The sequence below is a fragment of the Sphaeramia orbicularis genome, chromosome 15 (assembly GCF_902148855.1).
Source record: "Sphaeramia orbicularis chromosome 15, fSphaOr1.1, whole genome shotgun sequence".
NCBI lineage: Eukaryota > Metazoa > Chordata > Actinopteri > Kurtiformes > Apogonidae > Sphaeramia > Sphaeramia orbicularis.
In genome coordinates, this window is record NC_043971.1 from 42630964 (window position 1) to 42637953 (window position 6990).

Consider the following 6990-nt stretch of genomic DNA (forward strand, 5'->3'; position numbering starts at 1 on the left):
GATGCATCATGATGTTTCCAATATAGGCACTTATTTAATAAAAAATGAAAAACGCTTGTACTTTGCAGACATTTCCTGGGTCTTAGGAGGTTGAGGCTACAACTCAAGAATTACATTTTCTAATCAGCAGTATTAGTTTGGATTCACACACATTCTGTTGTAAATTTAGTGATGGGAAGTCCAATTCTTTTAACTAACTCAATTCTTTTGGTTTGTTTATCTGTCGCGAATCAATTCATTAATTTAAAAAAACATCCTACATCAATTCGGAATCGATTTGCAACAGACAAATGAACCGAAAGAATTGAGTTAGTTAAAAGAATCGGACTTCCCATCACTAAGTTTAAAACAAAATGTGTGTAAATCCAAACTAATACTGTTGATTAGAAAATGTCATTCTTGAGTTGTAGCATTAAAGCAACACCTTACTTTAGATTTATTGACACAATTACTTTGGATTTATTAGTAGGTTATCTTTGCAATTAACTGCGACATCTTTTGAAACTTAAATAACCATATTTCATGAAACAAGTTGCATATCATTTTTAAGTATTTCCAACATAATCCAACATTTTATTTCTTAGAGTGTATGTTTTGTTTTTACTGCCGTACATACTTCACATATATCCAGATTGTATCTTAATACAGAGACTGAGAAACACATGTATGTGGTCATTTTAAAAGTGACCTACGACTTTTGCACAGAACTGCACATTCTGAAATTCTGTTGAAAACATCCTGAGCATTACATTAAAGTTCATCTCACTAACAAACTGAACCGTGAAGAAAAACTTTAGAAAAGGTTTTTACCCACCAGGTGGTGCTGCAGAACTGAGTTTTAATTTATCAAAAACAAAAATATCCACACACTGAATGAAAGTGAGATCAGCGCTTGGCCATTGTGTGTTTTATATTAAAGGTCTGATGTAAAAGCTCAGTGGAGTTGTTAGAGTCACAGTAATAAACACCACGGCTACTATTGGGATTGAGGCTAAATTTCCAAATCAAAGTGTATTTTTCAGTTACCTGAGTCCAGAAAACCTGTTTATCCACAGATTTACTGTTATTTACCCCAGTGGGGATGCCACCATATTGTGTTTGTGTTTCTTCCCTGTACACAGATGTGCATAAATGACTGTCATGTTTGATCACTTCCCCTCTCCTCTCCTATCTTTTGCTGTCTGTCAGCAGGCAGCGAGTGTCATGTACATAATAGGAAATGCAGTTACTGAAGTTTCTTTATGGTCTGTATTAGAGATTTTGTTAAATATTTTTCTTCCGTAGAGAAGAATGAATAAATCTCAACTCTTCTATGAATCTGATCGGCTGTGGTTTGTTCTAACAGTAATATGTGGTTCTTATTACCTCTGCCAGGAGGTATTGTGATCACTTTGCTTTGTGTGCGTGTGTGTGTGTGTATGTGTGTGTGTGTGTGTGTGTGTGTCTGTTTGTTTGTTTGTTTGTTAGCAAGATAACTCAAAAAGTTATGGACAGATTTTCATGGAATTTTCAGGAAATGTTGATACTGGCACAAGGAAGAAATGATTAAATTTTGGTGGTGATCGGGGTGGGGGTGGGGGGGTGGGGGGGCAGATCTGTCTTGGTGGAGGTCTGCGCTGTCCGAGTGCTTTTCTTGTTCTAATGTGTGCTTTGTTCTAACACTAATATGTGGTTCTAACACTAATATGTGCTTTGTTCTAGCACTAATATGTGGTTCTAACACTAATATGTGCTTTGTTCTAACACATATATGTGGTTCTAACACTAATATGTGGTTTGTTCTAGCACTAATATGTGGTTCTAACACTAATATGTGGTTCTAAATACCTCAGCCGGGAGGTATTGTGATCACTTTGCTTTGTATGTTTGTGTGCGTACGTGTACTCAAAAAGTTATGGATGGATTTTCAGGAAATTTTCAGGAAATGTTGATACTGGCACAAGGAAGAAATAATTAAATTTTGGTGGTGATCGGGCGGATCTGTCTTGGCGGAGGTCTGCACTCTCCAAATGCTTTTCTTGTTCTAATATGTGCTTTGTTCTAACACTAATATGTGGTTCTACTTCTAATATGTGCTTTGTTGTAACACTCAGTGAAAGGTCAGGAAATTGCAGCTCATAAATGAGGTTCTACTTGTTTTTCTGGTGTGAAATGCGCCACAGGGTTAAGCCTAAAGCTGCTGTTCATTCTGGTCACTCTTATCGATGCAAATCACCATAAGTGTACTGACAAGAATCTCTGTCATGTTCTTAACTGGACATTTCCTGCTGAACACCTGGGGCCGTGTTCACAAACATGCTGAAAATCCTGTCAGAAAACCTGTATCTAAAAAAGGAGGGAAAAACTATCTAAGAAAAACAAGGGGAAAAGCTTTTGTCTATGTGAGGAGGCTGAGTTAACGCAACACATTATATTGAAAGATATGATTAATTTATCACATTTAAACAAGTGTTATGTGATAACGGACAGCTCAGGGTTAAAGACAAAATGTAGATGCTTTTAGACTCGATGCAGAGTTTTATGTAAACACCTACAAAACCTCTTTTTTAGTTTCGCAAAGGTTGAAGGCGATTGCATTTGTCACACCATAGAATTATAATCTGTGCTCTGAAATGGCAAAGGATGCTCAGCTCCATGAATGAGAATAAAGATAAAAAAGCATAACAAACTGTATAGATCTTAAAACTATAAAACATACACAGTCCTGTTTGTGCAGATCCAGACAGTCCATATCCTGTTTGGTTTAGACTGAATTATGTATGTTTAACACTTTGATCTATATCCAGTTTGAAAAGTTTTAATGTTGCTTTTCAGGTATCATAAAGAAAGACAGCTCAATAAAAAATGAGACAATGATGATTATATGACAGAAAAAACATTGTTTATTAAAGATAAAGACTCCATTCTGTGAAAAAAATGTATTCATGTATAACATAACATTTCAGAAAATGTAAACCAAACTGGTTTACCTGAAATCCTGTGCTGTTTTAATGTATGTTGTATTATTTCTCATGGTTTTTCCATGTTTGGGCTGTGGTTTATTATTTTTCCTTTGCTAGATTTAGTTTTAAGCTTTTTATTTTTTGTTAACTTAAATAACCTTTTCTCTTTGTCCTTCTGTCGTTTTCTCCTCTGCTTCAGAAACTGTTCTCTTTCAAGTCCTCCGCTCTATTCCTACATTTTCTTAATTTTTTGATTTTTTTATTTTTGTTGTATGTTTACGGATTCAAGCGCTTTGCAGTGTTTTTATTTGTACTAACATCTACTTTCAACTTTAAGAGGAACTTCTTAAAACACAAACATAATCCTATGAATTTTCTTATAGTTTTCTTCACTGGAGAAACTCTTTATTAAAAAACTTAATGAATACAACCTTAGACTGAAAGCAAAAATACAAACTTAACTTATAAAACGTACTTTTTTGTTTGTTTGTAGAAACACAAAGAATGTTGAACAAAGTAGGAGTTACAGGAGGTTTCAGTCTTAAAAAAAAAAAAAAAAAAAAAAGTGGAACAAAACCATCAATTACTCTATATAAAATGATAATAATGCAGAGTAGCACAGTAAAAGACACAAAGATGTGAGTTAGAGCTAATAAAAGTTAAGCTGAATCAAATAATAAGGTACATTAAAAAATAAACTCCAAGATGGTGGCAAGCTTGACAGATTTCAATCAATCAAATTTTATTTATATAGAGCCAAGTCATAACAAGTTTAAGTTATCTCATGACACTTCAGCACTTAGAGCCGGTTGAAACCAGACTCTCAGATTTGTGGGCAAATGTTTCTATTTCTAGTTTATTTTTTATCAAAATGGCACAAATAGATGCAGCACTCGTCTGACACAAATGTAAAAACTGTCCAATTAAAGTTGATTTGATTTGATTTATTTATTTATTTCAAACATGCAAAGAAACAAAATAAAACAAAACAAACACACAAAAAATTTAATGGAAAGAATCTATCTTCAAGCACATACAAGTCTGAATTTTGCATGGTCGAAAAGGAGTAGGAAGAAGTATAAACTTATTAAATCCTACCTCTCAGTGCTTTTACACCTTTATCACTAACTTGATACAAGAATCAAACAATACTATTTTCCTCATTTTAACATCAAACCACAACAAATACATAATGCAGTAACTGAATTACACACAACAATATGATCATGGCAGTACAGTCATACAAACAGACTCAACAATTCAACCATTTTCTTCAATAATTACAACAGATTTATCAATACAACATCATCCATAAACAAACAGGCCTCGTTTTCATTATTAAATACTGTACCGCTCAAGAATCTTTTTTTTTTTATATATATCTTTTTTAAACTGAATTATGTTTGATATTTGTTTTATCTCCACACACAATTTGTTCCATAATTTTACTCCACAGATGGTGACACAGAAACTTTTTAACGTAGTGCATACTTTATGAATCTTTAAATTTAACTTTCCCCATAAATCATAGCCTCCCTCTCTTTCACAAAACATTTCTTGAATATTGCCAGGCAGTAAGTTATTCTTTGCTTTATACATTATTTGAATAGTTTTGAATTCCACAGGTTAATGAGTTTTACAGTTTTAGATTGGAAAAATAGTGGATTTGTGTGTTCACGAAAACCAACATTGTGAATGATTCTTACTGCTCTTTTTTGCAGGATAAAAAGTCTTTGTAAGGAACTTGCATATGTATTTCCCCATACCTTCAAACAGTAACTTAAATAGGGTAAGATGAATGAATTATACAACATCTGAAGTGATTTTCGAACTAAGATCCCCTTTGCTCTGGCCAGGACTTGAGATGCTTCTGGATAGTTTGTTTTGTAAGTTAAGGACCATTCTGTTTTTATTATTATTCACAATGTGTTTGATGTGATGTGTCTCCAAAAAGTGAACAGGCTGGACTGGTGAGATCCTTCACATCAGACACACCCACTTAAATGCCAGGAAGTCAGGTGTATAAATAACCACAACACAGAGACACAATAGACATAACTTCACATTTAAAGGGTGCTGTCTGCTGGTGTGACATTTGAGGTGAGTGATGTTTAATATTTCATCTTTTTCAGTCTTTTCAGCTTTTCCTCAGTGTAAAGGACTGCACTAAAGTCACAGTTTTCTCCTAGAAAATGAAACCTCAGGTTGTGTTCCTGCTCTTTGCTCTTGTGCTCATGCTCACAGCTAATGCTGCTGATGACGATAAAGGTATGAACAGTACATGTTTTTCTGAATAGCTGCGATCACTTCAAAGTCTCCACAGTTGTGACAGACTGTCGTCTGCTCTCCAATGTTAAAGTCATTCCAGGGGAAGAAGCCCTTGCACAGATCCTAGGACACACCGTCCACGCCAGCACAGAGACTCCAAGTCCTGTACCGAATGAGGAGGGTGAGACCTTCTGTCATTTCAGTCAACTCTGTTTGTTTTTAAATCCCTTCTTAAAACCCATCTTTTCTCCTTGGCTTTTGAAACCATGTCAGATGTTTGAAGGTACTATCTTTATTCTGTTGTTTTTATTTGATAGTGGTTTATTGTTCTTATTTATGTATGTATGTATTTATTTATTCATTTATTTTTGTTGTTTTTAATTGTATGGCTTTTTAATCTAATTCTTGTATATTATTCGTCTATCTGAGTTCTATTTATTCTTCTGTAAAGCACTTAATTCTTTTTTGTACAGCTTCTAAGTCTTTAAATCTATTTCTGTATTTTATTCTTCTATTTTGGTTTTAATTATTCTTCTGTACAGCACTTTGGTCAACTTTTTGTTAAAAAACAAAACAAAAAAAAAACAAAAAAAACCACAAAACTGTTTATTACAGTCTAGTAACAGTTTGCCATTTTTGACACTCAAACATGTTACTGCAGATCAGGTTTACCTAGAACAGCAAAGTTACAGTAATGGTATGAACTGCAGCGTATGGGATGATGCACAAAACAACAAATCTATTAATATACAAGAAAACACCTTTGATCAGCTGTCCACTGTAGTGACCACTATGCATGAAAGGGTTAAAGTGCTTTACAAATAAAGTTGGATTGGATTGGAACTACAAACTATCACAGATTTACTTAGACTTAGACAAACTGTATTGATCTACAAGGGAAATTACTTGGTCACAGTAGCTCAGTTGCATACAAAAACACTTTTTAAAAGTAAACAGCAAAAAAAGAAAAAAAAGAAAGTAAATGTGAAGAGATAAAAGCAATAAATAATATAAACAGAATATAAATATACACTGTATATATACAGGTGTGAAAGTGACTAAGGTGCAGTATTGTGAATGTATGAGTCAAACTGATACTGATAATATGTCGCTTCAATTATGAAATGATCGTGTTATTTCCTGCAAATTCTGTCCAAATTTATATTTCAAACTCCTATTGTAACTTCACTCTCAAATCTAATAACATTTACAGCTCTAAACCAGAATATTTTTGTATTACCTGTGCAGATTGAGCTGATTATTAATATAAACAATGGTGCCAAAAATAAAAGAAAAATACTTCTTATAATAATAAACTAAGACTTGGAAAAATGTCCTCTAAGCCACAGTCAAGATAATCTTATACATTCATCACAAATACAGTCACATTCCATGTTTGCATTAAACGGCTGATCAATGAGGATTAAGAAAATGATTTATTGGTGCTGCAAGTGTTCTGTAGTTTTCTTTTGTGTCTAAATATTCTTCGTTTTTGTTTTTTTAGATGGACCTGGAAATGAATGAGCGCCAAATGAAAACCAGCTTTGAAATCCTTTCTTTAAATTTGTTCAAAACTGTTAACCATGGCATTTATTAAAGACTGGATGCAAAAAAAAATGGTGTTGTGTTTGTTTCAGTTTAATATGTAGTTTGAGTGAATATCAAAAAGAGTTGTAGTGAAACCCCAGAGGTTACATCATAGGGACAAAAGATTATGACTAAAATATGATTTTTGACTATGTTACATCTGGTCTCATGATAGTTCTTTGTTCTTCGTCTG

At 33.5% G+C, this 6990-nt stretch overlaps 1 long non-coding RNA gene across 1 annotated transcript; it reads left to right on the top strand.

The window, feature by feature from the left end:
- The first annotated feature begins 4859 nt into the window (after positions 1-4859).
- Positions 4860-6990, top strand: LOC115434611 (uncharacterized). The gene is made up of 4 exons (XR_003937559.1): positions 4860-5042; positions 5132-5210; positions 5302-5391; positions 6715-6990. It is a non-coding gene; the product is annotated as an uncharacterized LOC115434611 (long non-coding RNA).